This window comes from Callorhinchus milii, unplaced genomic scaffold (genome assembly GCF_018977255.1).
Source record: "Callorhinchus milii isolate IMCB2004 unplaced genomic scaffold, IMCB_Cmil_1.0 Scaffold4, whole genome shotgun sequence".
Lineage (NCBI taxonomy): Eukaryota > Metazoa > Chordata > Chondrichthyes > Chimaeriformes > Callorhinchidae > Callorhinchus > Callorhinchus milii.
Genome location: NW_024704745.1, coordinates 78,865,412 through 78,875,443, shown reverse-complemented (window position 1 = coordinate 78,875,443; position 10,032 = coordinate 78,865,412). Strand labels below are relative to the sequence as shown.

The following is a 10,032-nucleotide window of genomic DNA, read 5'->3' as shown; positions in this document are numbered from 1 at the left end:
CAATTTTCTCTGGAGGATTGTTGGCCAGGACACCAGGAGAAATTCCTTCTCGTTTTGAACAATGCCATGGCATCTTTATCACACAGAGGATACAGTTCATGATCCTGGTCCTCACCTTCAAAGCCCTCCATGGCCTTGCTCCCCCCTACCTCTGTGACCTTCTAACTCCCTACCATCCTGCTCGCTCCCTCCGCTCAGCGGGCACTGCCCTGCTTCACATCCCCCACCTCGCCCGCCCCACCATTGGCGGGCGGGCCTTCTGCCACTCTGCCCCCACCCTCTGGAACTCCATCCCACAGTCCCTCCTCCTCGTCCACTCCCTTGCCTCCATCAAGACCCATCTCAAGACCCTCCTCTTCGACAGTACCTTAGATCACCCTCCTCCCCCTCCCCTGCCTTCCACCCTCCCTGATCCCGACCCCCACTTGGGTCCGAAACACTGATTGCCCAGCACCTTGGGACGTCCTCCTGACGTGAAAGGCGCTTTACAAATGTAATTTTGCTGCTATTGTTGTTTAATGTCCACCTGAGCTGCACTGTGTATTTATAGGTGAAAGCAGCAGCCAATTTGCAACCAGCAATGTCCCACAGAAGGCTATGAAATGGACTATACCTGAGGGATTGTTGGCCAGGACAACAAGAGAAACCCTCTTCTCAGTTTGAATAGTGTCATGGGATCTTCGACATCCACCTGAGCAGGTAGACAGGACCTCGGTTTAACATCAATATCCAACAATGCAGCTCTGACCATGCAGCCGTTCCCCCAATATCACACTGGAGTGTCAGCCTGGATGGTGACCAACTGATATCTCTCGATTCACATTTTCACCATTGTTAATTTGGCGACTACAGGAAAGTTATAGCTCATTGCTCTGCCCACATTGTGCTGGCAATGTCACCACCAAAATACACAGCCACAAGTAAATCCAGGGAGGTAGTTTGAGAAGTCCTCCTGATGGGTCAGTCACAATAATAATAATAGTCGTTTCATTTGATATCGCTCCTTATCACAACAACAACAACAACATTGCATTTGTAAAGCGCCTTTCACATCGGGAGGACACCCCAATCACGTCTTCGCGATGTCTCAAAGGCAAGTGCTCTATATCAAACATGATAATTATTATTATATTGTGGCAACAAGGATTTTTTTTCAGCACTAAAGGAGGCCATTCGGTCCATCTTATCAGTCCAACTTCTACCTCTCCATTTTAAAGTTCCCTTTTCATTCATTTCCATGGCGTCTTGTAGCATAATGGTTTGTGTGGAATATTAAACATCAGCATGGACTAGTGGGCCAAATGGCTTGTTTCCATGCCATATCATTCTATGTAAGAACATCATGGCACATGTGTTTACAATGTAGATGCACCACTCCTGCTCCTGTGGATTTCTCTATCTCTTTCTTTCCTCCCTCCAAGTTGCTTTGATTTCTTTCCCTCCTCCCTTTTATTCCTCATCCCACTTTCCCCCTCTCCCGGCCTTCCCCCATCCCCCCACCAATGCAAAGTAACTGCATTCACACAGCCAAAACTTCAGGACAGAGGTCACAAAGCCCAAAAACACAAAGCATATGTTCCTGAAATTGACTCCACTTGGCAAATGGGAATATTTTCATAACAATTTGCACTACAAAGGAAAAGAAGGCTTACATTATAATGGATCACAAGATTGGTTTGGATGAAGAAGGCCCCTTCAGCCCATTTGATCTCACCCTATTAAACACCCACCCCACAGTCTTCCAATCACAGCATCAAGCTATAACAACAACTTGCATTTATATAACACCCTTCATGTGGGGTAGAGTCCCAGAGTTGCCTTCTAAATGAGTCCCAGTGTCCTGGACTCAACCACCTTGCTCGGTAACCGGTTCCTCTGGGAAAATAAATACTTCCTGGTGTCTGTCTTGGTAACTTCCAACCTATGGCCTTTTGTTCTACTGTCTCACTGTATCCAAAGCATTGTTCTGGGTTAACCTTTTCAATCCCATTTAAAATTGTATACACCTCTATAAGATGTCCTCTGAGATGTCTTCTGTCAACACCAAAGAGCTTGTGTAATCACTGCTCATTCTTCTGACGCAGGGGAGTAGATAGACTTCCTCAGCCTCTTTATCAGGTGCACATTTGTAGCCTGTTGTGGTCCTCAAAGCTAAGTTGGACTCTGTTGCCTTATCTGCTCCACTGGTGAAGGCCAAGACGAGTTCGTTGTGTTAGTATCTGAGCCTTGAGCCAAGTTGACAGTCAGTGTCTGTTAGTCACTGCTCATGCTGTCCTTCGGATGAGATGTTAAACCAAGATCCCGTCTGACTTTTGAGGTGGACGTTAAAGATTCCATGACGCTATTGGAAAAGAGAAGAGTGTTTTTCTGTCCGGGTATCCTGGCCAACAATCCCCCAAATAAAATTGGTCACTCACTCCGTGGCTGTTGTGGGACATGCTGTGCGCAACTGGCTATTGGGTTTTGGCCACAAATACACAGTCAAATCACCTTACTGTATATCCTGTGAAGCGCTTTGAGACATCTCAACAATGTGACAAGACCTATATCAAATGCAAGGATTATTATACGTAACGGTTCTGCAGCCACGCCTTAAACACACCGTGGTGCAGAGGAAGCGAGGGAAATGTATCTCATACAAACTATTTCTGACAATCTCTATTATATAATAACAGTAATATTCATATATCACCTCATCTCGAAACATCTCAACTCTCTTCACAGGAACCACACCAACCACGTTTACATTTATATCGCGCCTTTCACGTCAGGAGGGGGTCCCAAAGTGTAGTGACTGTGTGGTTTGCAGGCGGCAGCCAATTTGCGCACTGCAATGTCCATCTGAACAAGCAGAGAGCGGACCACGGTATAACATCTCATCCAAAGGACAGCACCTCTGACAATTCAGGGCACCCCCAACACTGCACTGGAGTGTCAGCCTAACGCAGAATACAATCACACAATCTTAAACCGTTTGTGGCATAGAAAGAGGCTGTTTGGTCCATCATGTCTGTGCTGGTGCTCGCTCCCCGTCTACTCGAATCCCATTAATCTACTCTAAGCTCATTCCTCGTCCAGTTTAACATTTGTTTTTCTCAATCGCATGAATGCTCGAGTAATTTAGCAATCATGCATATCATGAACTGGAGCATTTCTGTAGGGTATTTTTTTCTACTTTTCCCACCACTCGCTCTCCTTTTCCCCCCCACCACCCCTCATACTCTTTCCTCAGAGAAAATATTCAGTGCACCAGGCTAATCCAGACTCCGTACAAGAGTATATTAATAATACATACAATTAGGAGTCCTGAAGCGTATTAGTTAGAGCGAGAGGATCTGGGTTTGATTCCTGGTCAGGGGGAAACCTTAAGTTTCCTTACACCACACGCCTCTGTTAACCTAGCAGTAAATAGGAACGAGTGACAGATCGGTTTCTGGGGATAATAATCCTGCCCAAAAAAAAATTTGGTCCCTCAATCCCTGACTGCTTGTGGGACACACAAAATATCCACTTTGAGATGTCGCGAAGACGTGATAAGCCGCAATATCAACTGATCAACTGCGAGGAATATTATTATGATGATGATGATGATTATTATTAGCAAAGCCTGAGAATGTAAGGTGGAGAAACTGTTGAATCCGAGACTTGGCGTCAGCCAAGCCCAATGTACATCATGTCTACATATTATACACAAAATCTACAGGAAATTCAGTCATCACTGCTTGAGGATGTGTCTAGCAGGCTGGCCGGTCCGGTAGCAACCCCCCCTAGGGCATCATATTATGACACAGAGTTGAACCTCAGGTAAGTAAAGGAGAGGAGAATGAACCAAACACTGTTGGTTTTTCTCCTGACACACACACACACACACACACCCTCGCTGTGTTTGTGTATGATTATTGCAATGATAACAAGAGGTACTGAACCATTCTCTGCAGGTTTTGGGTAACTACCTTTAATTGTTTGCCAGTTTGAGTTTGGAAAGGCAAACCGGGCAGCACATAACTTTTTTTTCACACAATTTAATTTAATTTAATTTATCTTCCAGCTTATGTGCATTTTCCTGTCCCAACACCTCTCGCTACAATCTCACTGCTCCTTGTATTTGACATAGCGCCTCCTCGCATCATCAAAGCGCTTCACGGGATACACTGTAAAGTGGAGTGACTGTGTATTTGATAGACGAAACACCAGCAAAATGTATCAAATAGCAGATTACAGGAAGGAATCTTAGGACCGATGATTTCTACGTGGTCATTTGTGGATTTTCTTTTAAAAACTGCGTTTTCTGATTACAATTGATGAGCCAAAAAAGTTTAAACGGGATGTTTGTGGATTCGGTTTGACTGTACGTAGTTTCGACCGAGAAGCACTTTCGGAGGGGGGAAAAAAAGGTTCTGTTTAGTGTTGTAATTGATTTCAATCGCTGTGTCTTTATAGGTCTTCTGGGTTGAGTCTATAACAATTTCAAGTCGTACAAATTGCATTGAGTAAATCGACCAGAAAATCGGGCTGTCTCTCTGCCAAATCTTTGATTCAAGCCCTTGCATTAAAATGTCCAGCTTGTAAGGCACATATTTTTATTTTTTCCCCCCCATTTTTATAGCCCATTTAATGTCGAAATGCTTCACGGTGTTGTTCGGTAATTACAGTGACTAGCTTTTATTTATAGACAGACATGCACCTCAAACAGCCACTACCAATCATTGTTGACCAAAGCACCAGGAGTTTTAAAACAAAAACAGAAGACGCTGGGAACACTCAGCAGGTCCCAGGAAACATATCTTTCCCTCGCTTCCCAGCATTCTGAAGGGACCGTTCCCTCTGTGACTCCCTGGTTCATTCCTCCATCACCACCAACAGTTCTTTTCCTCCCCCGACACCTTCCCGTGCCAGTGCAGGAGCTGCAATACCTCCTCCCAGACCACTGTCCAGGGCCCCAAACACGGATTTCAAGTGAGACAGCGATTTCCGTGTACCACCACCAATGTAGTTTACTGCATTCGCTGCTCACGATGTGGTCTCCTCTACATTGGAGAGACCAAACACAGATTGGGCGACCGATTTGCCGATCATCTCCGTTCTGTCCACGAGCTCAACCCTGAGCTTCCGCCTTCTTGCCATTTCAACTCTCCCTCCCGCTCGCACTCTGACCTCTCCATCCACGGTCTCCTACACTGTTCCAATGAGCCACAGCGCGAGCTCGAGGAACAGCACCTCAGTTACCTGCTCGGGCCCTTACAGCCCTCTGGCCTCAATATTGATTTCAACAATTTCAGACCGTAACAGCTCACATTCCCCCTCCCCCTCTTCTGTGACCATCACCACTTCATCTTGGCCCCAGACACACCTTTTCTCTCTATGGTCGGCCTATTTTGTTGCAATTTTCTCCCACTTTGTTTCGCATCGCTAACACCTCTTTTCCTCATCATCCTGTGTCCTCTACCCCATTTTTTCCTTTGCCTTCCTTGCCCTACCTCCCCCTCTCTGTTAGCCCTTAAAAACCTCTCCCTCCCAACATGCTGAAGGGTCGTGGACCTGAAACGTTGACTCACTTTCCTCTCTCCATAGATGCCGCCTGACCTGCTGTGTGTTCCCAGCGACTTGTGTTTTGTTTTTCAGATTTCCAGCTTCTGCGGTATTTTGTGTTTTGTTTAGACCAGGAGCTTTAGCTGATTAAACTCCAGTATCTTTAATGTCCACCAGAACAGGATAGGTCTCCTGCTCTGATAAATGCAGCACATAATCACTCGGAGGTTATTGGTGGAACATTGATCCACCACACATTGATTTTGTTACTAAAATCAGCCTCTGTCGGACAATTAAATGAATACCGCCTCCTTAGATCACTAAGTGACCAGCAAACAGCAGGGAGTGGCTCAACAGCCTCAGCAACCAAAACGGCATTAATCTGCACATAGTCATTTAATAATAATAATAACAATAATGACAATAATAATGACAATAATAATAATATCCAACGTTCTGAGATGTTTCATGAAAAGGTCCTTTTTCCTTTTTTTCTTTCGTTCTTTCTCTCTCACTCTCGCTTTTTTTCTTTCTCTCTCTCTCTCTCTCTCTCTCTCTTTCCTTCCTTCCTTCCTTCCTTCCTTCCTTTCTCTCTTTCTTTCTTTCCAGGCTAACATTTCCCCTCCTCTCCACCGTACAAGGGCCAGATTCCACCTGTCGTATTGGCTGTTCTGATCTCTCTGTCAGGGAATTAAATAAGTAATATTCACAGATACCTTGAGGTCCTCTGTGTTTAAGCCAGCGTGGGTTCATTTGTCTCATTGCTACAGGTCCCTTCACAGCTCAACACCACAATGTTTTAAAGACCAGAAATAATTAGCACTATGTTTTAGCCACTGTGCCCTTTAAGCACAACACAACAAAACAAATGAATCACCTGGACATTGCTCTAAACAATCGAGAAGTCACAACAGACGGGGGGAAAAATTCAGATATTTTGTAATCATTTCACTGGGGTTCCTTAGTAGAGAAAAAATCCTGAACTTGTTCCAATGGTGAATAATCCTGACTTCCCTACGATTGTTAGTCTGGATCGGTCAGTCGTACTCTCGCCTCCAGGTCAGAAGTATGTGGGTTCAAGCCCCAAGACTTTGATCTTGCGTAGTCTATGCTCACGCTCCAATTTGGTGCTGGGGGATGCCTGCACTTTCACAAGATGCAGTGTTTCGGACGAGACGTCAAACCGAGGTCCCGTCTGTGCCCGTTCAGGTGGACGTTAAAGCAATAATAATAATAATAATCCTTGCATTTGAAATAGCGCCTTATCGCACCTCAAAGCGCTTCAAAGAATATACGGTAAAGTCAATTGACTGTACAGTTTGTGGGCAAAACACGACAGCCAATTGCACACGGCAGTGTCCCACAAACAGTCTTGGATTGAGTGACCAAATTATTATTAATTTCTTTTTTTGAGGGGTTGTTACCCCCGGAAAAGAAACCTACCAATCAACAAACAACCGGGGTTCCTACTTACTGCTAGGTAAACAGAGGTGCGTGGAGTAAGGGAACTTGGCTAACGTTTCACTCAGCCCGGGAATCGAACCCGGGTCCTCTCGCTTGCGAGGCGAGTGCTTTAACCACTACTCCGCAAATCATTCAGAAAAAACTCCAAAAGGGTCTGATTTCAACTGAAAACAAATCTGTGTCATTTGGTGTGGGTGAGCAGCGACCACATGGCAAAACTCACATCCGCGGATTGCCAATTCTTATAACGGTGACGATTTTACTGGCATTAGATTAGTTTCCTTGTTTAATTGCCCATTACATAACTGAGCTGACCATTCAAAGGCTTGTTACTGGCATTCACTGAGGGGAGGGGGAGAGGGAGAGGGAGGGTGAGAGGGAGGGGGAGGGTGGGGGACCAGGGGGCATGGGAATTATGAAAAAAAATTGGAACTTCTCATAACATCGAAGGGGACATAATCATAAATGTCATTTCGGAAATTGATGTGTTAAAGGTTATGCTTATCGTTGTCACTCAACGTGTCCTTTTGACAGCCAACCGCGTATGATTTCAACTTTAACCGCTGTGAAACCCCAGCCTGTGAGCCAGAGAGAGAGAGAGAGAGAGACAGAGACAGGTTCACTATACCCCGCCAAATCCCTTCATCGCTCGGCAGACTTTGATCTAATTGCGTCTCGTGTTTTATGATGCATGAAGCTGTCAGATTAAGCGCTGCTCAAACACGCTGCTCTTGTTGACCAGAGTGACAGCCCGTTCGATGGATTAAAGAGAAAACAAAAAGGGTTATCACCTTAACCTGGAACAGTCATGACATTTTTCTCTCTCTCTCTATCTATTTCTCTTTGCTCTCGTTCTCTCTCTCTCTCTCTCTCTCTCTCTCTCTATCTCTCTGTCTCTGCTCTGCACAGCACTCAGATCAACATGCGATTACAGGTCAGGAGTTGAGTTCTTACACTCCTGGATTGTCGGAGGTGACGTTCCTTCGGGTAAGACGTTAAACTAAGGTCCTGTCTACCTGTTCAGGTGGACGTTAAAGATCCCATGGCAGTGCTTGAAAAGAGATGGGAGTTTCTCCTGGTGTCCTGACCCCAGATAACCCCATTTCGACAACAAAACATACAGCCAATCCACTTTACAGTATATCCTGTGAAGCTATTTGAGATCGTTCAATGTTGTGATAAACTGCTATATCAAATGCACGGATTATTATTATTATAAAATCAGTCATTCATTTGCACCTGTTTGTGAGACATTGGAGTCCTGCAGCTTAGTGGTTAGAGCACTCGCTCTACTCAAATCACTTTACAGCATATCCTGTGAAGCGCTTTAAGACATCTCAATATCGTGCTGTAGCTCAGTGGTTAGAGCACTCGCTTTGCAAGCGAGACACCTGGGTTCAATTCCAGGCAGAGGGCCAAACCTTGGGCAAGTTTCCTTACTCCACACAGAGCCTAATAATAATCCCTCCAAAACAAAGCAATAATAAATTGGTCATTTTCAATCTACGGCTGTTTGTGGGACACTGCTGTGCGCAATTGGCTGCCGCATATTGCGTGAAGCGCTTTGAGATGTCGAGAAGACATGAAAAGCGCTATATCAAATGCAAGGATTATTATTATTATTATTAAATGTGGGGTGGGGGGGCTTGAACCCACAACTTTATGACTCCGAGGTTGAGAGAGCCCAGATAGAACCCAGATCACTTTGCTGCCTCAATAATAATAATAGTAATATTAATCCTTGCATTTGATATATACAGCGCTTTATCACATTGTTGAAACATCTCAATGCACTTCACACAATATAATTTAAAGTGAATTGAATGTATATTTTGTGGGCAGCAGCCAATTGCACACAGCAATGTACCACAAACTGTCGTGAATTGAGCGATATTATTTTACTTATTATTATTTTTTGGTGGGGAGGATTATTACCCCCTGGTAAATCGATCCACCAATCCACTAACAAGCGGGTTCCTACTTACCGCTTGGTCCACAGAATCCTGTGGCGTAAGAAAACTTGCCTTAGGTTTCTCCCTGCCCGGGAATCGAACCCAGGTCCTCTCGCTTGCCAGGCGAGTGCTCTAACCACTGAGCTCCAGGAGATCACTTTGCTGCCTTTATGTGCCTGCGCTGATTTTTGTTTAGCCTCCAGTTCGATTACTTTACCTCGGATGGAGTTGCACGGCCCCGAAACCATTATGCCCTCGATTATTCCCCTTTAATTTACGGCTGTGCATCAAATAGAAGTTCTACAATGGAAGGTGTGAAGAACGGTTTTATTACCGCGAGCGAGGCAGCCCTCATAACTCACCGGCTCTAATGTTGCTGGAGACTTACGACCTGCATCACGAATGGAATGGAAATGAAAAAACATGCGTCGACTTCTCCCCTGCTTTCATTTCTTTTTATTTGGGCGTTGTTTCCCCCCCGTTGTTCTTTGAGCTCACAAAAAGCCTCTTTATTGCTAAAATCCAGCACTTTACTCACTCGTGTGTCGCTCTTTCAGTAGCTGCTCGTTGAAGGTCTCCTCTTCGCCCCCCCCCCACCACCACCACCATAACTTGCCAACCGCATGTTATTTCCACACTGCGCCGCACAAAATATACAGTCACTCCACTTTACAGTATATCCTGTGAAGCGCTTTGGGACGTCTCGAAGACGCGATAAGGCGCCATGTCAAATGCGAGGATTATTATTATTTTTATGACCAGGTGTCAGACTGGCTCAGTGTCTAAACACTATCGCCTCCGAGTCAGAAGGTTGAGGGCTCAATCCTCCATGTCAGGACTTTGAGCTTGCGGTCCACACTGACACTCCAATTCAGTGCTGGGGGAGTGCGGCATTGTTGGAGGTGTTGTCCTTTGGATGACTTATTAAGTTGAGATCCCGTTAACCTCTTATTGCAAATAATCCTTGCATTTGATACAGCGCCTGATCACATCATTGAGGCGTCTCAAAGAGCTTCGCAGGATATACTGTAAAGTGCAGTGACTGTATATTTTGTGGATGAAATTCGTCAACCAGTTGCGCACAGCA

At 45.2% G+C, this 10,032-nt stretch overlaps 1 non-coding gene across 1 annotated transcript; it reads right to left on the bottom strand.

The window, feature by feature from the left end:
* Window positions 1-9,024: 9,024 nt before the first annotated feature.
* Window positions 9,025-9,099, bottom strand: trnaa-ggc. The gene has a single exon. It is a non-coding gene; the product is annotated as a tRNA-Ala (tRNA).
* Window positions 9,100-10,032: the final 933 nt, after the last annotated feature.